Source organism: Ornithodoros turicata, chromosome 1 (genome assembly GCF_037126465.1).
Source record: "Ornithodoros turicata isolate Travis chromosome 1, ASM3712646v1, whole genome shotgun sequence".
Taxonomy (NCBI): Eukaryota; Metazoa; Arthropoda; class Arachnida; order Ixodida; family Argasidae; genus Ornithodoros; species Ornithodoros turicata.
The window spans coordinates 132,881,998-132,906,182 of NC_088201.1; the positions used below are offsets into that span (position 1 = coordinate 132,881,998).

General features: G+C 42.8%; 1 long non-coding RNA gene across 1 annotated transcript; it reads right to left on the bottom strand.

The window, feature by feature from the left end:
* Positions 1–869: 869 nt before the first annotated feature.
* LOC135378606 (uncharacterized) lies at positions 870–3,946 on the bottom strand. The gene is made up of 5 exons (XR_010418494.1): positions 3,462–3,946; positions 2,872–2,966; positions 2,559–2,666; positions 1,925–2,033; positions 870–1,083 (listed from the first exon to the last, which is right to left on the bottom strand). It is a non-coding gene; the product is annotated as an uncharacterized LOC135378606 (long non-coding RNA).
* Positions 3,947–24,185: the final 20,239 nt, after the last annotated feature.

Here is a 24,185-nt window from a genome sequence, read left to right on the forward strand (position 1 = left end):
ATGTTCCCTGGTTCGGTCTGAGGGTCATGCCTTTCTTCTTTTTTATAAAGAGAGTTTTAAAGGTCAGCTATGCCGATATCCCAAATAGTCGAAACTGTTGTGATATTCTGAAAGCCCACATCCAGCTCTCCCCAAAATACACCTTCATTCTCTCAGTTCGGTACAGTACCATGTCAAAAAAATAGGTAATTCATTCCGAAACACACATGGGCGCAGCCATTTTTATTACTTAGATGCGCCCGAACGGGCATTGTGACGTGTACGCGCCTTCGTACTTGTCAGTGGATTTCAGCTACGGCTTCTCGCGGCTTCACGTATCTGTGCTTGAAGATGGCGGACAGCCGGGTTCCACCGTTCCGCGATAAGTAAACAGTGCAGCAGCTGCGAACTCATTCGCGAACCAACCTCTGTGCGATGTTGTGACTGGAATTCGTCGTTTCCCAGGGAGCACATGGTGGGCTAGTAAACGTCTAAATGACGTCTAAAAAAAGAGATAAGGAATGTCTATAGAATGTCTACGCAATTAGACCAAATGTCTAGTATCCCTCCACTAGACGTCAAATAACACGTCTAACGTTACGCCACCTAGCCATCTAGCCCTAGACATCCGATGTCTATGTACCTAGCCGTGATTTAGACACTCTTTTGACCTGGATGTCTGGAACAGGGTCAGACACTTAACCATGTATTAGACATGAAGTCTACAGCTAGACCAATTTTATCCCTCCATTCAGGCGACAGGTCTAGGGTTATACATTTCCTGTACCCTACTTTAGCCACCTTTAGACCTACTTTAGACCATGACTAGTCCTGCTACCGTCCTGGCATGCATTCATGCAGAAATATGATATAATTGATAGCAACACGGATCTCAGCATAAACATTTATTCGCAGTAAACCACACACGAAGTCTACGGTACAAAACTCTTGTCTAAAACTGGATTGACTTTGCCGCCAAGCAGGCGTCTTGTGTTTTGACTGAGGAGTGTTGAACTGGCAGCAGGGTGTTGATGGCCACCTCATTCCTTTCTTCCAACGAGTGATTGTTGGTGCTGTAGCACTGCCTCCAATGACTCACTGTGGCTAGAAAATAGAACAAAACATGTCAGAAAGCATTATGTAGCCTGCTAGTTCTAACTAGTTTGTTTAGTGGCTATGCACACTCTTTCACGGGATGCTTGTCTGGCCACATAAGAGCAAAAGCTGTATCAACACTGATCTGAGAGACACAAAGAAAAGAAGCTGCACGTACAAAAATCACAGAACTGTTACAGCTACACAACACAAATTGCAGCAACAGCTGAAAATCTGTTTGCGCGTCACTACCTGATGTGGACGCTAGAGCCCTGCACCATCCGCGGATGGAAGCGGATATCCGTAAGATACTTGCGGATTCGGATGAGAATTTATCACTTTCTGCGGTGTGCGGATCGGATGGCTCGAGGTCGGATGCAGATATACCGCATGCTATAATTTTTCTACTAGCAATTTATTTGTATTGCGCACCGACAGCGAGCGCATGTCCGGGTTCACCTTTGACCATGCACGGCCAAGACGGGAGAGAAGGCATTTTGGCGTCCACACGAGCACCGGTGTGGAAGCGTTCCAGAAGTCTCTCCATATCGCGTTTGTTGAAAGGGTTACCTTTGCTTGTCGCCATGAGTCCTTCCATGAGAGCATGGAGGCATCCGAAATTATACCAACATTCTTCCGGCTGTGTTTACGCGTCCTTCGAAACTTGCGGATCTAAACGGTTGTGTATGCGACGGTGCGGATCGGATAACGTGTACGCGGATGCTAAAAATCTTATCTGCACAGGGCTCTAGCGGACGCTGCCAGGATCTCAGGGAAATGAGGATGTAACAGCTTTCGCTGTGAAAGTACATCAATGTGACAGGCGTTTTCTCGTGACACACGACCTTACCTGGTCGAGCAGGCGACTGCTAAGCACTCCATGATTGGCGCAGCACTTCCATCACTCCATTACGCTAAAACAACATCTGTGCTGCTCTCATAACTTTGGTGCAAAGCTTCTGTACAGGATAAAAATAAACACTGTGTATATTATAAAAGACAATACAAAGCAAGAGCTGTATCACCACGTCAAATATTATAAGTACGTACAAGTAGTATACAAGTTTATTCACATGACGTCATCCGCAGGAGACCGCCACTGTCGCTAGCAGGCAGATTTGCTGCCATCGGCCCTATTGTAGATTTCAGTCAAGCTGTTACCCACATTATACTCACCGTATATCTGGTGTTTAAAACTTGTTGCTCTGTGATTTGTAAAATGTCTGAGCAATTTCCATATTTTTGGTGTTAATAGTCACCTAAAAAGCATAATGCAGCAAACAAATGCCAGGACTAAACACTGCGGGAACTATAGTATGGCGCTGAGGTGAGTTCAGTGAATAAACCTTTTAGGAACTCAAATCTTGCACTACTACCAGATAGCTGTGTGGGTGAAGTAAGACGGAATGACAAAGTCAAGCTGTTCTCCATACAATACCAAGGATGTCTCAAAACGACAAAGCACAAAAATACTAGTTTTGTACCGTTTGATGAATATTTTGTCTGCTGCCCACACAGGTTGTGCGGTTCCTTAGCAAGCTTCTGGCAGTCGTTTCTTCTACATCGCACTTCCCTGCTGACTTTCACAGCATCTGAAAAAAAAGTTCGATTTCGTTAACCACAAGACAACCATGTAAATGGAAAGCAGTTAGAGTCTTCCACCAACTATATTTGCAATACTTTGTTGACAAAAAATTTAAAGAGGCACCCTCCAGAGTAAGATTAGGGGGCACATCGAACATCAGGAACATTGGAGGACAACACAGTCACACGTCAGTGACAACTGCTTCCCCTCACCTCACAGGGAACTGTTAAGCTTATGTGCAAACAGCTGTTTCGTAGGGTAGGTTACCACTATTTTCATATCCACCGATGCAAGATAGTCCAAGCACCTATAAAAAGAAAAACCCAGTTGCTATGAAACCATGATATGCAAACAAAAGTACTTGCGCAAAATTTTCAGTGTGTAGTTTCACTACCAGCGAAAAATGCAACAACCGAAGTCGGGCTGACATGACAATGAACTAACCAGCATTTATGTTCCGGCATGTCCGCCCTGCAAACCGTAACTGTCGACTTTCGTTTACTCAAGACTTCAACAGTCATCGAAACTCGTTAATCTCGATGGTTAATTAGTGATACCGTATTTGTTTTAGCACAAAGGCGAACCAAGGCACTTAATGAAACGTTGTACTGCCGAACATACAACGTTAATCACTACTTTGAATGCAAGTGCAGTCAGGTCAACCCACACTTCGAATATGCTTCAATCGGTGATACGAAGCCGAAATAAAGGAAACGATATTCCAATATTATGCCACGCATCTCTACTACATGCGATTTCGTGCACAGAAACAGGCACATACTTTAATGAAGAGTGAACTCACCCCTTAAACTTGAAAGCCAGAGAACAAAGAAACGTTGTCCACCACAGTACTCTGGGAGCTCTGCTGTGCTCAACAGCTTTTATCACTGGACAGCACGGCGTACGTTCTCGCTATGCTCAAAAATTGCAAGACAAAACGCGCGGGAGATTAGAACTTCGAAAGATTTTCGTATAACAACCAGTGGAATGCAGCCGCGAAGACCCCAACTGCTACCCGTTGCGCGTCCGGAAAGTTTGAAGTTTCAACCGTTGAAACTGAACTGGTTCGAACTGGTTGGATGGATGGATGATGGATGGTGATTGGGTAGACGGGCAGGCGTCATTGCCATTGCTTTAGCTCGTGCTTATTGAGTACTTATTTTTTGTAATACTTTAATTTCTGTGGCCGTTCATTATAATTGGGTGGTGGAGGTTAAATGTTAAATAACACATATGCCAATCCAGCGGAAGTTACACCAACATCATCATCATTATGCAATCGCCATCGTTGTTGCGGCGACGAGTGTCGTATTTTGTGATGTATGTGTTGAAAATCGCTGTTCTTTTTGCAAACATTTTATCAGTGCCTTTGCTACTGAGCTACAGGTGTGCCTAATATGTAGCGCATTGCCTGTTCAGTGGTTTCAAAGAGATACCATGGGCAGTTTCAAGATTTTTTGAAGGGTTCTGAAATCCCTGAGTCACGTCAGATTCCATTTTACTGCTGCAGCTGTGTAGCTTGTGGGAAAATGTTATGTGCAGTAAACAAACATCTGCTATCTGCTGCCCACAGTACGTGCAAAGTGCTTCTGTGTTTGTGGAGCTATGGTTTATAGTGCTGCGCTGCACGATTCGTCGGCGTCGTCGACTTTTTTATTGACGTTTCAGTGATTCAATAATTTAGTTGCTGATTTCTTTAAGTTGGTGTAGCAGTTGGTGCTAAGGTGTTGGTGCAGGGGAGTTACGTCGTACAAAATTTACATTTACCAGCAACGGTAACGCCATCAGGAACGCTAGTTCAAAAAACATTGCCCCGAACAAATGCGGGCTTCCGTTAAGAAAAAAAGATATATATTCAGTAAAATAAAATATTACTTCACAGCACTTAGGTTCTGGTAATGTCTTCTAGTTGCGGATGCTGTCAGTGTATATGCATGTCAGTGAGCCAAAAACACTCGGATCATCATATGTATGGACATTATTTAAATTATCTACATACCTCAGTCAGACTGCCTTCATTTGACTGATCTTTTGTTACAATATATGGGCATACAACTCACATAACATGAAAGACTACATACTATCCATTTGGTCATAATATAATTGGACAAAGTTAATGTGGTCCATTCCTTGCATAGTTTCTGAAGGTTGTTGCAGAGTCCAGTTTTATTACCTCAGTATGATCATTTGCAAACAGATTGTACTTGCTGCTCCACACACGTGTGATGGAAAGTAAGAGAATAAGGAATTTCCTTCATGTATGAGGATCATCCAACAAAAGTTCCTCTGCTGTGATCAAAATAATAAACCTATAGCACAACATTGAAAAAAAGTATGTACAGATTAGAGCTCAACGTTACTCCCTAACACAGTCACCTTATTTAGCTGAACATTTTTGATACTGTGATACCAAGTATTCAATACGTTGTCTGTGCCATGCTATGCCCTGTTTACAAAGTAAGGCATTCACTTTGCATTTCACCTGATCAATTTGTGTTTCATGATCACTTGCGAATTGGTGACTGCCGAGGGGTGCTTTGAGAGGAAGATGGAACAGCAGATTGGGCAAATTTTCATTGAAGTAAGAATCATCACCTTGAGCACGAGGAGAACGAAGTATACAGGAAGCCCACGAAAAGGAAACTCACGTTTGTGTGTCTCCTGTATACTTCATTCTCCTCATGCTCAAGGTGATGCTTCCTATTTCAACGTTGTACCAGCTCGCTTGTGTACTTTTTCTCTCTTTGGCAAATTTCCAGATGAATTTCTGGAACAAATCCCGAGTCTTTCAAGACAAGTGCAGACAGCGTTGACGTGGTTGTACTACACCCTTCCAAGTCCTGTGCGTTTTGGTTTCATCGTAGTTTGACACTTTCCCAGGATCTCGCAGTACATCTGCATTTACTGTCATTGTGCTTGTGAGATAATCTACAAGTTGCACACAATGATAGTCCTAAAACATTGTCGGCATAGCCTTTCCAGACGAAAACGCGAGTTTGACCTCCTTCAGACTGCTTTCACCGGGCACCCACCATGACTTCCTATGGTATTTTGTCTCAGCACTTGCATAATGCATCCAGATTTCATTAATAAAAATTGTCATTGCATCCAGGTTTCATTAAGTAAAATTGTCTTGATACCATTGAAGGAAAATGCAAGCTGCATTCATTCGTTGCTCTTTACAAACGTTACTGAGCAAATGTGGCCCCCATCTCGCATAACTTTCGTTGACCATGCTGAAGGAAATTTGTTCTCATTAGTATCAGAGTGCAGTACCAGTGACCCGCCAGTCTCCGTTAACAATTCTCGGAATTTCAGAAAAGAAACGTCGTTTCGTGGTGTTATAGCTGATCTCCCACTGTACTGTTCATTGTGCAGATTTTCACGACCCTGTATAGAGGACACACCATTTCAATGCCTGTAAAGTGTTTTGTATAAACAGGTGTTAACTGTCAGTGGATATTCTCTAACGTACTCTTTCACTCTTTTATTCTTTAACGAAAAATAGGATAACTCTTCCGTACTAGGATAGTCAGACGTACTCGGAAATATTACATCCATGCTTGAATGCCTGACACATTAGGTGAATGGCACTTCATTAACCAACATCTGCAGTGCCGGGATGTCACACCCAACTACTACACCATTCAGTTTGTCCTAGTGGTGTTTCCTTTGAATAACAAATATCGGGAAACTTATTTTTGGATGGCCCTCCTAATTCCAGTTCTCTTTCTGCATTTGGCTACATTTTTTAGATTTCTTGTGACGACTCTTGTGGACAAATACCAGCATGGAAGACTTAATAACAATTGGGGTTTACATTGCGAGACAACTGAGATCATGAGCGACACCACAGCAGTCGGTCTGTGGATTGCCCACCTGAGTGTCCTTAAATGTGCAATGAAAGCTCACCACACAACACACCGTATTTAATGTCCCTTGTGGAAGATGGCATGTCTAAGCAACCTGTATCCTGGCACTAAGTTGCTGCTGTTTTTGGCTGGGTTCGAACCAGCGATCTCGGGATCAGAAGGCGAACAGACTCACTCACCAGGGCCGGTTCACGGACAACTTGAACACCACAATTATGTTAACTCTGCCATCAAGTAATTCAGTTTCCTGCATATGTTTTGTAACAATTGAACTTCAGTTTTGTAAGCCTGAAAGCTAAGCTTAGAACCACCTCTTATAATATAGTGACTGTATTTGATGTGTGAATATGTTTACACCTCTTAAAAAGCTAATAAAACAAAAATCTTGATGATTTCTAATATGTGGTACATACAAGGCCAGCTACAAGACGTCTACAATTAGACGTCAATTACTAAATGTCTACAAGATGTCTAGTAAATCACTAATTTTAGACGTCTAAATAATGGTAAGACTTTTAGACGTCTAGTCAACGTCTAGTTTGGGCACTATCCCTAAAGTCTAGGGCTAGAACAGGTCTGGACGTCTAGTTGACTACCATGTGTTCCCTGGGTTGTGCTTTGTGAGCACGTACAATTTGTATCAAGTCGCGTCTGCGTTAGCCCCTTTACAGCACTTGCCCATTGTAGAGGCTGACGTTTCGACAGCCGTGTCAGCAAGAAAATGCCGACAGCGTTTTATTACTGCAGGAAAATTGTGCTATGTATTTGAGAAACCGCATACTGCTATGGGACAAGTTTTGCGTACGATTTATCAATGTGCAACAGCGTCGACGATGGTATGTAACGACGAAAGACGTAAAACGAAATACAAATCACATTTTAAACTTTTTGTGGAATTCTGTGCATTTTCCAGAAGCTTTCTTTGAATCACGCACTCCCATGTCACGCTGCGTTGTGTGGTACGCTACAAACTACTGCATTTTATGTCTAACATCTGGATATTGTTTGTAATGAACACCGTCGCACAAAAACATGCACACGAACGCTCCAGTAGCCATGTGGTTGCACACTATGCAGACGCAAAAGAAGTACCAGAGCACATATTGCCACTTAGAAATGTGGTGTCTGAAGAGTTAGGGCATAGCATAGATCCTAGAAGTCAGGTGCACCTTATCCTTCTGTAGAGTGCTCTTTCAATTCACAACTCAGCCCATGGGGTGTAAAAGTATTAAAGGCAATTATGTGACTTGTCGTCGTGGGTGACATCACTGGCCAGCCTCGGGATTAATTCCGTGCTCAGGAATTATTGTACAAAGCACTTTGTATGTAGGACGTGATAAGCAATATGTAAGTTGCAACCTTGTCTGCAGCATTCTCGATTGCCTCTTACCTTTACAGTTCGAGACACGTTACCAAACGATTTGCAAAGGGCACTCTTACAGGTACCGTGTAACTTGAGTTTTTAGTATAAAATTTATAAAAATATAAGTATACAATATGTAATATGAAATTTATATAAAATCAAAAATAACATTTATAAAAAGAATTTATAAAAAATAAATAAAAAGGCTTCATGGAAGCAATCCGTTAGCATACCCATTGCACATGAAGCACAATTATATATGCTTGGACATCATCTAATTAATCTTCTGAACCATATGTGTGGCTGCATACGAAATTTTTTATGCGCATCCTCTACCTTCCTATTCCTACATGTGCACACGAATAACAGTGCATATATGTGAAGTGGCAAAAAGCAACGCTAGACTCTACCACCATTGTGCCTCTAACGTTTCCACATTTATGTCTGGTGAACAGGGAATATCTCACTAGAAAAGAAGGCATTTGTGCATTGTTTGGCAAGCAAATAAATATATTTATTTACATTTTCCATAAATCAACAATGTTGTGACCTGGTGCAAATATTAATGTCAACAAGTAAAGTACTTACAAATTATTCCTATGTGCTCAAATGCAGATATGACAATTTTGTTTTTGTACCTCAGCACAGTACAGTTTCAAAATTAACAAACTGCACAGCATCAGCAATCTTAAAGTATCTGAAGAGGGGAATCACATAAGCTCCAATAACAGACTGTGCAAACAAAGCTTAAAAAAAACAAAGTACTTCAAGAAAAATCTGAATAATCGGTTGCCGTTGTGATATGTACTACTATGCACAGTTCATGAATGGAACATGTTATCTCATTGCATTGCCTCCATGTGAGCACTAGAACAGGCAGCTTTTTAGGTCGCTCTTTCCGTGTTTTTCTATTGTCTTTTTTTTCTGTTTTTGCATTAGCAAGCATGGCCATAGTGAATCACAAGCAACCAAGGACAGGATGAGACATCTACAATGCGACTGCTAGCTCTAAACTGATATATTTATTAGCAGACTCTGGAATATACACACATATGCTGCTAAGAAAATGACAATTTAACCAATAGAATAACAGACAAGAAAAAGGGTTATATATCTTCCCCTCTCCTCATTCTATTTCACAGGCAGCCCTAGTATCATTCTGAGTGTGTCCGTGCGTTCCCTTTGAGATAACGTATCTCTGACAGAAGCAAATCCAACAGCGGACTGCTTACGGATGCAACTTTCTTGGATTTCTCTAACCACTTGTTATTTAACCGCTGCCTTGAGCTGTGTGTTCTGGAAATTTAGGGAGCATCCAGAGTCCCTGCAATGTGTTGCCATGTTTCTCGAGGGCCTGTGTTTCACTATGGCTCTCAGATACAAACTACCCCATTTCAACACAGTAGAAAACACAGATTTGTAAATAGCATCTGTTGATTGCACTTACATACCCCCCACATAAAGGATCATAGTGGATACTACATCTTGTGCGATAATGTCAGGAACACAAAAAATACAGATTTTAAACCACTCTTACGTCGTAGTAGTAGTATTTGTGTGAAGCTGCGCAATTCCTGTCCTGCAAATAATTTAAACCATATGTTTCATCTGCCAGCGTGATGATCCCCTGAAAAGCAATTCACACTTGGCGGGAACTACCGGTTTTGAAACCTATCCCTGACATGTGTAGCCATCAGGGAGGAAACCCAAGGGCTGCGGTGGAAAAGACAAACACACACGGGCTATGTTCTCTCTGTGTATCAGCTGCTCTGGCTAGGTTTCTATTCACGCTTAATGGCCGCAGCAGTAATGCATGAAGACCACTGCTAAGTTGTGTTGAGAAACACCACTTTATGTTTGCCATGTCTAAATGAAACGTACCTGACCTGATCCAAATTAACCGTTCTGAGTCTGGAACACACAAAGAGAAAAACGCAACACACGCCACAACATTAACAGATAGCAAATGAGCTGTAGCGAGCTCCACCTTGGGATAAAGTCAACAAGTAATTCACCAAAAGTCAATGAGCGCCTGAAATGTAACATCTCCAGTGGCGTAGCCCGACCTCAAAGGTAGGGGGGGCTCGATATAAAAACTCCCCCCCCCCCCCCCACTGATCCTGTGTCGACAACACACACATACTTGTGCACACTTCAAACTGAGGATTAAAAAAGGGAACGAAAATAGTTGATTTAGACGTTCACAGTACGATTACATGTATAGGCTGTCATGACCAATGAAGTGGTGTCACGAGATTGGAAGTATTTTGAAAAGCTCATACTTTGAAAACCATTCAAGAATGCTTCTTAGATAGACGTCATGAACTGCAAGAACTTTCGCGATAGTCACACTGGTCCCCCCCCCCCATATATTATGTTCTCGGATTTGCACGATTTGTGTGGGTCGGTCCGTGGCAGGTAGGGGGGGGGGCTCAAGCCCACCCTAGCCCCCTCATGGCTACACCACTGAACATCTCTGACTGGTAGCAGGATGGCCCACGTTCAATTCCTGGTGCTAGCACTGACTGGCTTTTACATGAATTATTTCTTGGAAGTTTCGATGTGCTTGAGAACCATTCGTCAACCATTGTATCCTCATGAGGTGATGAGGGTTTGTCATCCCAAAGGGACTCCCTTTCTGGCATGTGTCCTTATGGATGCTCATCACTGCAGAAGAAAAGAAAGAAAGAAAGGAAAAGCATTTAATGACAAGAAATGGATTGTCGCATTTACTGCATAATGATTGTGCACAACAGAAAGAATACTTTTGCACAGAAGGCTGTACTTCTTGATGTCTAACATCAAGTTACAAAATTCCAGAATATATGACATGTTGTAAGGTAGAGAATAAGTAGAGTTATTTAGTTGTCGAGTTGAGTTGAGGGGGCAGTTGTACCCCCTTTTTATTTTATTATATATGATTATATAATTATCTTTATGTCTGTACCACCCCTCGCTCTCTACATTACAACATGTTTTATATATTCTGGGATTTTGTAACTTCATGTTAGACATTAACAAGAGCAGCCTTGTGCACGAAAGTCTCGTCTCATTAAAATTTAGGTGCTCTCAACAGTCCTCTTTCTGTTGTGAATCTCTATCGCAGCATACCTGCACATTGCTGTTCTACGTACTGTGACTTTGCAGTAAGAGTATGGACTTTGGGTAAAAAGACTACACAGCACTGCTCAGGTATTTTTGCCTATCGAACAGTATGTATGTATGCAGTATGCACACAGTATTTGTGCACCGGACCCACTAAAAATGCAGTGAATGTGGCATTGCCCACGGTAATGCACCAAGTTGAACACAATTATTGTAGAATCCAGGTATTTTAGCTTATCCAGGTATCAAGCCAGTACCACACCAGTATCCAGTGTGAAGTTGTGACAAATAAATAGTTTCCATTTTTCTTAGCTCTCAGAAAACAGACAGTGAATTAATAAGAGTAGACAATGTTAACATGAATTCTGGGCTATTCTTCAGTTGAAGATTCACAGATAGTAAAGGCACCTTCCTCAATGGACGTTGATGACACTGAAAATTATAAAATGTTATCAGAGGCGACATCAGCTTCGGTGTGTCAAAGGATTGTATGTCCAACAGTAATCCAGCTAACAGTAACAAAAATGTGCAAAAGACAAATTAACTGAACTAATGTAATGTACCTTCTACATCAGACAGTAAAGCTTGTAACACCCCATCCACAGGAACCAGTGTCCAGACACAAAAGTGCTTGAACTGGGAGATAGCAGCTAGTCGGAATGCTGATCTTTGTTTTCCACCCTGGAAGCACAGGTTGTAACTTTGAGGGTAGATTTAAAAGTGGTGTCAAAATGTCTGCATGCGAGTGCACATGAAAAGTTGAACATAGATGAATACTCAAATTATAACATCACATTGTCATACCTGTTGGTGGAGGTGGACTGCAACTAACGTGTCAGCAATTTCTTCATGACCAGATGCAAGCCAGATCATGCTTCATTTCCGCCTTCAGCGTGCACCTGTGATAATTCAGAAGTTAGATTATCAATAGTACTATTGTGTTGTTAATCGTGGTTATATCAGAGTAAGCGCAGTAGGACAGCTGCACAAACGAAAGAAGCCAAGCAGCCAAGCCAAGAGTCCATGCCAAGCCAAAGACAGATAAACCGAGAGCAGTGACGTCGGTGCGCCCGTGCGCAGGGTTTGCCGACGGTCTGACGGCTGGGCGTGGGAACTAAAAAAACTGTTTTCTAAAAAACTACGAACAGTTGGAGCAAGATATTTCGCACACATATTCAGTGTTCGGTAATGAACACACAGCGCGAGTATCGCTCAGTTCTGCGGCACTTCAAAATCGGCATATCTGACCTTTAAGATTACGGCAAGGCAAGTTCATCACAATTTTTATACTGGATGGCCTATTATTAGGCACTATGACATAACATGACTAGTATGTGAAAGGTAGACCACTTTTCATTGCATCCGAACCTACTAGTACATCGTTATAGGAAGTCCCCTGACGAAGAAATTATGAGTTGACCTTTCATGTCATCTACACTTCACCCACCTTCGTTATCTTATATTCGATTTTGCTCCATATTTGTGCTATATTTTTGTTTTAGGAATAGCAAGCCGACCTTCCGTCAGGCTGACCTTTCCGAAAAAAACGTATATCCACCCCCCCCCCCCACCCCCACCCCTCTGCAGAATGCCAAGGTGTTAACATTTCAGAATAGCAGACAGAGCACCTTTAACCGCCACCGTTACAACAGCAAGGCGCGTGGGGTCGAAATTCTTGTTTCTCTTTTGAAATTGTATTTGTTCACCCTTAACAATGTGCTCTCGTGCGCACTCACAAGGCTTCCCATGCATTTTAATCAAACTGTCATGTCAAGTCATGCACGTCCCACGGAGAATGCGGATGAAGCATTTCAGTGCTTCCGACGGGTGAGAAAACTTGTACTTGAATCCGCGTTTTTTTTTTCCTTCCCGCTTCCCGCATATTATGTGCAGTGATGTCCCCAGAAATTCACTACTGGGGGGGGGAGGGGGGGGTCATGCTTGGTGATGGTTCCACTTACGGAATTTTTCTTAGACACGGAAAGAATCGTGGCACAATGGTGACATATCTGCACAGCTTTCCCGGTTTATTTGTACATGTTATTACTTTAGAACACAGTACATTAGAATAGAGATTTATTGTGAACGGCATTTCAACATTAAGATGCATAATCACACGACCGACAAAGATAAGAGACTACCACCTTGTCAACGAACACCTAGCAATCAACGGTGAAAACCTTAGAATACTTCGCTTGGTTGAGTTGGGCGCAAATGGCTCTTGATGATCCACATTGAGTTTGCGTGCCCGCACGCATTTTTGCTCGTACATACGCGCAATATATGCATTGCACAGTCACTTTCAAATGATTTTGGACAAATGCATGGTACGATCATCTGCATGACTGTGGTCCTACAGCCCAAGTTTAACAGCACAGGATGTAATTCGCTGCGCCGGACTCACTACCAAAACGTGTTGGTGGCCGAGCTGGGTGGAGTCACCTGAGAAATTTCAGGGGGGGGTGTTGCAAAAATGCAGGGAAGGTGTACACCCCCCTGAGGGGGGTGTAGGGAAATTCCTGATTATGTGTCTATATAAAGTGTCTTCATATGGGACTGCGATAACTGTCGTTGCTTGCTAATTGAAGTCTCTTATTTCAGGTTATCAATAGCAAGCGCATAAAAGCAGTTTTAGCAGACCGTTTGTAAGGTTATCATGCTGGTCGGTGCCAATTTGCAGTTATGTAAGACTCAGAATCTTATCCACTGGCAAGCCACGTTCAGGCAAGCCGGCATTATGAACAGTTTGCTAAAATTTTCTACCATGTTCACCCCATCCCACAATAAAGCGAGTAGGACGCCCACAAAAATTCCAGAAGAATTGCGATTATCTGCGGGAAACATCACGGACGTTTGCGCGACTCTACTCTTGGTGCGGCGAAAGGAAACTTTGATATGACGTCCGTTGCTCCCTACCATCTTATCACCACAGTTTGGTATTGCACCTTTCTTCCTTTTTCTCGATTTCTCGTACTTATTTGAGCAGAGTTTACCCAACACCTCCAAGATAAGGAGAAGGCCCGCGCCCTACGTCACACAGGAAGGCCCGCTGTTACTATTGTGGATGCTGCTATGAAGTAAATGAAAGAGCGAACGAGAAGAAAGTTCGAACCAGATCGCAAAGTATAAAGGCCTCCATAGGTGACGTAAGCGCGTAGCCCGACGCTATCTAGGAGCTGTTGGTTTACCAATCACTTCTTGTGTCGAACGTGACTCTGCTGCCACCTATATAGATGTTCTGAAAATAAGCACTCTTTCGCTTGTTTGTTTGTTTATTTTCATTTTTTGGGGGGGAGGGCATGGGTAGCCGACAAGCCTTCTTGGCGGTGTCGGGAAGAGACTGTAACACGGAAAATTTGGAACTAAGCATTTAAAGGTCCTCATGATAAGGCCGAGCAAACTGAAGTGTATGATACAGTGATAACGGAGTAACAAGGTACAAGTAACAAAGTGAAGTGCATTTACTAAATTCGTCTTAGTAGCCTATAGAGTTTTTTTTTTTTTCATCATAATGTAGGGTAATTTCTGAGGTTTTCTTCCGACTCTGCCACACATACACAGGCACAGTCCACTTAGAAGTCGCTCCAGGACGCACATTTCTCATCGTCGACGGCATCCCCATTTCCCACAGAGAGAACAAAAATGTATATTGACCAGCCGTTCCACACGCTACAAGTAGCAGCCCAGAATTATGAGCAGCAGTACAGCAAAGAAAGGATTGGCAAAAGTTATCAGAACTGATTATCACGTTTTCATTCTGCGTTAGGTAATTGCTGCTGATAGCCATGCTCCGCGCGCGATATCTGATGTTCCCTTTCTCGTCTGCCCACGCCTCTTTCTATCTTCCTTTTTCCTCGCCTCATACTTTTCTTTCAAGTTGGCTTTCCTACATGTTCCAAGGTATATCTTGCATGTTTTTCTGCTATCAGGCAGAACCTGCATCAAAGGAGGTGTCCCTGAATTCTGGTCATGCCTTCATGAAGTCGACATCTAGCACGTCACCCCCACACAAAAAAGGGCCTCGAAAAGGCCAACACACTTGTCACCACCAAAGGACATCTCAGCATTAAACAAACCCTGCTTAAACGCTAAGTATTTGCTTGTGAAGTAAATTATTAAAATGCCCATAAACCAATTAGATTGATTAGCATAGCAAAACAGTGCAGGACTGAAAATTTTTGCCGTAGCAAATAATAATTATTTTAAATGAGAGGTGCTGAAAGCGCACATCATGCTTCAATAACATCGACGATTCCCCTCCCTCGTCAGGAAAAGCCACCCTAACTCTACGAGTTGGGAGATTGTGTACATGTACTTGTTAAAGTTGCAGCCAAGGGCAACTGTGTGTCCTGTTGTATGAGGTTCGGTCATGTCCGTTGCACTTAGCTGCAACTTTAGCAAGCAAAAACTGTCCATCATAAGAAACAAATGCAAACATTTCAAATACAAAAAAAATGAAGAAAGCAACACCAATGACATTTTACAGTCTATGTTCATTTGAACTCTTATTTCATTTACTGGACACATCCATCAGGTGGACCCTGTTTGTTTTTTGTTTGTTTGTTTTGCATGTTTTTTTTCTTTGCCTCTTCGTCATCTTGAGGTTGGTTTTTCTACAGTTTTCTATTCACGAGTTCTGCAGTAGCTAACCCGAACACCTCCATATTTTTTAAAATCTCAATCAATCAAACAACGTTTTACAACACTATGACAGCATATTTATTGCGGGCAAGTACATTTCTCTAAAGTGGATAATTTTACTGTCATGTTTCCTTATATGTAGATTTTATAACTACCGTAATATTCCTATGTTTTCTTGTGTTTATTTTTTTTTCACGCAATGACCCTTTGTCAGCTTAAGTAACAAAAGCCGAGAATAACTGACATAATACATTACACATATACATTTAATGAGGCTTTGCAAGGACAATGCACAGTTATAAAGCTAAAAAACAAACTACGTATGCAAGATTTCTCTGTTATGGAAAAAAGAAAATTATTGTGGTGGCGATGATTGAAAATAAGTCTGCATCGAATGAAGCATTTCTTTGAAGGAGGAAACATTTCCTTGAGTTTGAGGAACACACAATATGAACTGAAGGAAATGTTAGCTCTTTCCACAGTACACCATCTCGCTTGCACCATTTTAATTTGCTTATCGAAGCATTTCTTGTTGCATTCTATTAACTCCTTCCTGCAGCCTCAGTACTTTTCTTTGAAACCTTCGTTCCTTTTTTCAGCTTTTGTAGCTCTCATTTCCACAGCTTTTTAGAGCTCTAGGACCTGCATCATCACAGTCTGGTTCTTGGGCTACTTTCTCTGTGAGGTCTGTGCAGGTTCCGAACTTGTCTCTTGTTGCTCAGTTGTTTGTTCTTCAAGCCGGGATGCTGCAACAATGGTTTCCATCTGACTGTTCGTGTACAATTGGAACCTTGAAGATACACAAGAATGTGTGAAGCATGCAGTGAGACGACATATTACTGAGGAAGATGCCTCTATGTTTCCTCTGCAGTTTTTTTATTTGTTTTGTCACTCCTTCGAAGTTTATCAGGACTACTTCCAACACAGCATGCTTATAGTGCATCACATACACATACACAGGGGATAAATAGCATGCATAACAAATGACATACAATGCACACAAGCTACTGTTATTGTCTTTTCTTGTTGCACATAAATCTCCTGACTATGGATCCCCACCCACTAGTTGCCTTGCTATGCTTAGTAGTAATATGCATATGATTACATGCAGCATTGCCAGCACTGGCACTGATTTCCAGCCTAGTAAATGCTCATCCATATTTATCATTTTAGTGACTTCAGAATTGTTGCTCTTTTATTTTTTACGACTTAATAATGCCTTTACAAACTAGTACATGTTTTAAGCACATGCTTGGTTCACAAGAGTTCAGAACAAGCAATGATATACTAACTGCAACACACATTTCAGTGAAGAGGAGGTACACACCCCATTTCCATATCCCCTCATCATCCTGAAGCAGATCAGTCAGATGCAGAGTTCCACACATCATATCAGCACACAGATTCAGATTGCAGCTGTGGTTATGCTCACCAATCATGACATCACTCTTTTTGAAGTAGTCGTTTTGTAGCAGTGCGAAACCGTGCAGTGTGGCTGTAGTCTTCATAGGTGAAGCTGGAAATTCAAGTATGACATGTCATCAGTTGTACCAAATAGTATGAAACATCGAAAAGGATACCAAACAGCATGTACATCATACGGGCACGCAGGAATGCGACGAAAACGCCACTGATCGCACGGAATCATCTACCAGCATATGCTGTGGTAGCTGGATAAAATAGGCGTAAGTAGCTATGACATACACAACAAAGCAAGCAGAAACAAGAAATGAACTAACTGAGTTCCCTACCTGTATTCCATCGTCAGGTTTTCTATTTTAACCCGCACTTGCTTCCCGACGAAAACCGCAGTAGCTGTCTCGACGCGGTCGTAACCGGCGGCGTTTCTTTTCTGGCCTCTTTGGTCCCCGACAAGGCTACAATGTCTTCCCAGGGGGTTATCAAGTGCATCGTCATGGCATCTGACCAAACGAAGTGTTTTTTACTGCACGGCAGCTCACTTATTGCTTCCGACGACACTACAGTAGCTGAAGTGGAGTCCGCCATCTTGCTTTTCAGTTGACCCGACCGTGGTTGAGGAGCTCGGTCGAAACTCAACCGTGGTTGTGCAGTCAACCACAGTTGGCGCTGCAGTGTAACACTCTCAACCACGGTTGAGTTCAACCGTGGTCGACTCAACCGTGGTTGAGAGCGCTAGTGTCTCTAGGGTAGTAGTCAAGAAAAGTACATACGTTGGAAGTAACCGTTGCCACACGTGATGTTTCCGGTCCTGCGTACTCCTTTTGCATCCTGCACACTGTGACTGGTCTTCTAATAGAACAGTAAACATTCGAACGCACAGAAATGAAGTGCAAGCACGCGTTCAACGTAGTATTGCCCCCAAGCGAAAATTTTTTGAACTGGTACCAGTTGAACTGTGTTATCGAACAGGGACCAGTTCAACCGGTCCCAGATCAACTGGTACCAGTTGGGACAACTGGTCCCTGTTCGATAACACAGTTACCCAGTCCCAGTTGCAACTGGTCCCAGTTGAGACTGGGACCGGTTAGAAACCAGTTGGGCCAACTGGTACCAGTTCATCGAACTGGTCCCTGTTCGATAACACAGCTCACCCAGTCCCAGTTGAACTGGTCCAGTTGCAACTGGGACTAGGCGAACTGTGTTATCGAACAGGGACCAGTTGGCTCAACTGGTTTCTAACCGGTCGCAGTCTCGACTGGAACTGGTTGCAAACATCATTGTTGGGCCTGGGACCGGTTGAAGTGGCTTCACTTAGAGCGGCCTGTTCGGACAGAGGTTAGCTTGTATGTAACCGGTGCCCCTTTGCAGGATCGCTGTTCCCAGCAACGGCAGATCCAAAGAACTGCAATGCAAAATTGCGTTTTATTTGTAGTCAAAAATTACACATATTCTAATGTACATGTAGCGTAACTATAACGTAATTAAATTATAGCAGTAGATGAACTACAGAGTTACATGGAACAGATAATACTTCATGGTTGATTGGTCCCTTGCTTGACTGCCTTGTGGACATCTTGAATCATTCAACAAAGTATTTGAGATGTTCTTAATAGCACACGATGGATCGATATTTTCCTTTGAGCCCCAGCAGCTTAAGGTTTCTGTAAAGTTGAAAAGGCACAAGTGAATATGCATTCAATTGCAACATGTAATTGTAATGTGTGCCTGGACAGTCACTCAATTTGAGCAGTCGTGGCCCCGGCAAGTACGCGAATCTCTCAACATTTCCGTTGTGCAGTAACTGGACCTTTCAACTAAGAGATTGGCCGGCTTTGGGGGGCAATGAGTACTACTCTGGCGCGCTACGCTAGTTCGACAACATCCGTGGTGTGAAGGGTCTAAAACACGAGAATGAACGAAAAAAAAAAGCAAAAACATGAATGAAAAAAGTTGCTGGTAACATTAACATAAACCGGATGTTACTCGTAGAACGGCATGCACTTGCAGATGCCACGAATGTGACGTGGAACAGAGAGAAGAGGTTCTAGTGGAAGTAATATTTCTAAATGGTGCACAAGGGAAAAGCATTTAAGCACAGTACTCACGATAAAGCGGTCTCCACAGTTGTAGTCAAGCTGTAATCCTATAACACCCACCCGCCCGGCCGCTGGCGCTCATTGTACTCTCGCACTGTCGTAACTTGCAGACAACTCCTTTAGATTACAAAATCAACGCCTATGTCACACATCACGCTAAGAACATATAACGGGCAAAAATCGCTGTACAAGCACGCTGCTAAGCAAGTGACCGTTGCACAGTAAACGCATCATTCATCGCGGGAGCAGGAACGCACATAATACAAATATAAGAGTTCCAAAATAACTTTCGTTAATAGGAATTTTACCAAAAATTGAAATATGATTATTACTACTAATAAAGTCACTTTCTGATCGTTTTATAGCTTCGTCTTGCAATCTTCATGTTAACCTGTCCTGGCACCACCTCACTTCCAGTTGCTACCAGTCTAGCTTGAACTGGTACCAGTCCACTTTCCAGTTGCCACCAGCCAGCTTGAACTGGTTGCATACAGTGCCCACTTGCCACCAGACCAGCTTGAACTGATACCAGTTCATTTTCCAGTTACCTCCAACCCAGCTTGAACTGGTACCTGTTCACTTCCCAGTTGCTACCAGTCCAGCTCGAACTGGTACCACAAAGTGCCCAGTTGCCACTAGCCCAGCTTGAACTGGTACCAGTTTACTTTCCAGTTGCCACCAGTTTGGTACCAGTTGGTTCTAGTTGACCACCAGTTGGTGCGAACTGGGAACGAGCTGGTACCAGTTGACTTCCCAGCTCAAATTTTCGCCTGCTGAACTGCAACACAACTACAGCTCGCGTCGTCTGCTTTGTTGGAGCCATGCGGTCTGGAGGGTCACGTGAGCGGTCACGTGGTAGACAGGAGCATCCCAGAATGCAATGCGAGGCCGGCTACGCCCACTGATCTCTATGTATAAAGGCTGGATCGCGCATGGGAGAGGGGCTCGTGGGGGAGAGGCGTGCCTTCGGGCCGCCATGTTGGTGGGCCCTAAAGTGCTGTGTGTGCCCATAGAAAACAATGGGAGGCAACAGAGATTGTGAGTATTTATTGCGCTGCTAGCATTGATCGTTGTTTGTCATCACACAATTTTGTAAGGTGCCAGTATACTGATGTATCCTAACAGTGTTTCACAGGTGTCCTGCCGTTCGATTCTTAATTACGTTATGTTTTGCATTCCGAAACTAGACCGTCACTGCAGTGCAGCGCTGGGGATTGTACTACAGCACGTTTCCCAGCCAATATTTCAATAAGAAACGACTTGAGGTTAACAACAACCATGTATATAATATCCCGTACTGCATTCTGGACAAAAATTGTTTCATAAGGAACGGTCCGGGAAAAGTTATACTCGCATGGCAGAAAGAGATCGTTCTGTAGAATCACAGCCGTTGTTTTAGCCGTGTATGCGTTTAGTATGATTTATATCAAGCATCGCCTTAGAAAGAGTCTTTTAGTAAACGACAGCGGTGCTTTGCCTCGCAAATATGGACACACTGAAGCAGCCCAAATAATTACTTCACGCAATTAGATCACACTCGTTAGGACAGTTAATCAGGTTGTGATGTAAGCTTAATCAATTAAGTTACTTAGAAAGTGGTAACACCTCCTTGAGACACAGGACTTATCTCTTTTTGAAGTACAGCCCTTCTATGTTTGTTTGCTTCTTCCTTTATTTGTTCTGATTATTTGCAGGCGCGGTTGTGCCAAACTGAATGTCCTTCTCCAGCACTCACATGCTTTTGTTGAATACAACTGCAGCGTGAGAAAAGCTGCGTGGGGACGGGGTCCTGCTATCCAGTGCTGACTTTGTCATGCTTGTTATGTGGAGCATGTTCCAAAAAATGCAGCTCCAGGTATGGTCTTCAAAGTTCAACAGGACTATTTGGAGCTTGAAACATTTGTGATTTTGTCATTTTGGCCCTCGTGTACCCAGTCTGTGAAACGCAAACAAAAAAGTCTAACACGATATGCTTTTGTAATGAAGATCACTGATGATGAGTAAAGAGAATATACGAGTTCAAGTTTATTCAATATTTTATATCATTCATTATATTATTCAACATTTTATGTCATGTTTATACAACATCAAGTTTATTCAAGTTCAAGATTTATTTCTTGCACTTATGCGTTTCAGGATACAGTGAACGTGCAGGGAGGTCGCAAAAGACTACATTTATTGTTTTGTGACCTTACTACAATGGCAATATATTTTAGGAATGACAATGGTCAGGTACGCTCTCTAAATTTGTAGCACTCAATTTTAGGTTGGAATGAGCAATGAATAGCAACTTCCCTCCTGATATTTTCTCATACAGTCAAGCTCCTTTACAACGAAACTCAGGGACAGAAAAAAAAAATTCGCAGTAGTTGTATTTTCGTTAAAAAGGTGTTCGCTATAAAGGAGTTTGATTGTATATGCTAAATTTTAAATTTAGTGTGATCGAATATGTGATAATATAATAATATATAAGAATATAATATGTGATAAATGAATGTGATCAACAGTAGATGTAAACAACATGAGTAGCCAGACAAGTGCATTCTCAATAAATAATTTTCTTCTTATAGCGTATATGTGCATGCCTATTAACTGAAACAATTATCACAGTTCCCTGACAAGTTTTAATTTCTGAGAGTGTTCTGTAGAGGCTGCTTAGATCTACAACAGTTCATACAAGGTATTATATACTGTGAATGCCTTTAAAAATCCCATGTGACACATATGCCTTTACTTTCTGGAGGTGCTGTGGCAGTCAAAGTTTGTGGGCATTACGCAGGTTCTGCACCCATTTCTTGAGTATGTCGAGGCAGCTGTGAAGTAACCTGCATTGATGGTGATTATTTCAATTTTTATGGTGCATCGACAACAAAGGAAATAATACATCAGAAGATTGGTTTGGGTGCAACCAGTTAAAAATGAATATGTTGTTTAATAAATGCATTGGACAAATGTTAAAACAGCAGTTTAAAACATGGTTTACAATCCCTGTATCTTCTAAAAATTAAAAAGATGAAAAACTATTCTAAAAAGAATATGGGGAACTCTTCTAAAAAGAATTATAATCTCTAATTATTATATTGCTGGGTGAAGGAGCCTAAAGTGTAAGGTGTGTTTCTGATGTGAACATGTAAGAAAATATGCAAAACTGAGAGAGGCTAAACACAGTGCGTGCACTGAGGTTGTTCCTTCCTGTAAAGTAGAAACCAGTGAATGAGGAATGTGATACTTATACCCTCCGCGTTCCAAAACCTACTCGATGACGTCGCAACCCCTGTTCCAAAAGCGGGTTGCCTACTCGAGAGTAGCTACCCGAGGTCGACCACGACTCGCTCTACTCCCTATCAGACGGGAGTAGGCATAGAAATCATAAGGAGAGGCTAGAAGCAAAGGTGGCGCTGGCTCTGCGTCAAAACGAGGGATGCGCCATATTGTGGCGGCCGGTGTTGCCATGTGCCAGTGCTGTCTGCGCGCTGTCCTTGGCAGCTCGGTCTCAATGGTGAAATCAATTTACGAGGAAATAAATGGCAGTAAGCATAAAATAAACATGAAGTAAGTAATACTGCGGACTTCCCGTGCTGTAATCACCTGTTCTAAAAAGAAAAGGCAGCCTTGAGTGCTAGGGGAAGCTAGCAGAGTTTCGGTTCCGGAATTGCCGACAGCCGGCTGCGGTTATCTGCTAAAGCTAATTACGCGGAGTGCGACTTTGACGCTCGCTGCATCACAAGAAACAATGCGGCTGAAACAAGTGACCAGATAGCCTTGACTAGAACGTTAGAACATGTGGAATTAGGGGAAACTCCGACAGAGTAATGAAACGATTGAAAGACTGGTTTGACCCTGTGGGGATGGTAATTCTGGCGGTCCCTCCTTTGTGGGACTGCCGCCACAGCCGAAAAATATTTCTCTCTCCCGGAAGAGCCTCGTAAGCGCCCAAACAAACATACCGCCTCAGGTGCATTCTGTCGTCGCTAAAGACATGGGGCCCTGACACCATAGAAATCATACGATGATTTCGATGCCCGTCACTCTTACGTTTAACTTTTGGGTGCGACGACTTGCTTTCTTTTCTTTTTGCACAATTAATACACATTGAAATATGCTGTGGTCTCCCTTCAAATCCGCGTATTGATCTTTCGCCTTTGTGGCTAGGATCTTTCGCGGTGGAGGGAGGCGAAAGGGAGCCGGTCCTTCATATTTGGAGAAGGGCCCCTTGATAACGCGGTCCGCCCCTGGGTGGGCCGTGTCTTTGAACGCGCGGCCGATAACAAGGTCGTCGGGGCAGTACCGCTTGCGGTGTTGTTCCGGGAAGATCTTTTCCTGATCATACACATTGAAAAGACAACATATGAAAAGCAGAGTGTCACTGGAATAGCAAAGACAGCTGCAAGATCTAATAATGTGAATTGGAATGATTTACGGGCTCGGCGCCCCCGGGGAAGAGGTGGTACCTCACAGCACAAGCTCGCCGAGAATTCTTTGGGGCTCTGACTTTCTTGCTTTTTAATGTAATGGCCTGCTTCCTGGAAATGTGGATTACAGTTTTGAAGCCAGTGCAAGGAAGCTTCCCAGGCCGCAGGATCGTGGTGAACATTGTTCTTCAATGTACACCGGCAATATCCACTATTCCCGCTGTTGTTGTCATGTCAGCATTTCTTCATTTGTAATAAGGTGTTTGGTGTTGACTGGTGGACTTGCGAATCTTGCTGCACTGTATCTGGAGTTTTGCTTCCCGAATTGTGTTTGTGCTTCGGGCACAAGTCATGCCCATGTCATGCGCGCTTCCAAGGCGTCATACAAGACATTCTGCCATATCTGGAGTATCTTTCCACAAATGAGTGTCATTATTCACTAACATTCCCTAACACCTTTATTGGAGACATAGAAATAATCAAATCATTATTTCTATTCATAGGCGATGGGAATTGTTGAGGTGCCATAGGTCGTACTTCTGTCAATATTATAGGTTTCTCCACCATGACCCCATACTTTTGCGACAGTGATTTCAAAGTGTATCTGAGCAGTCT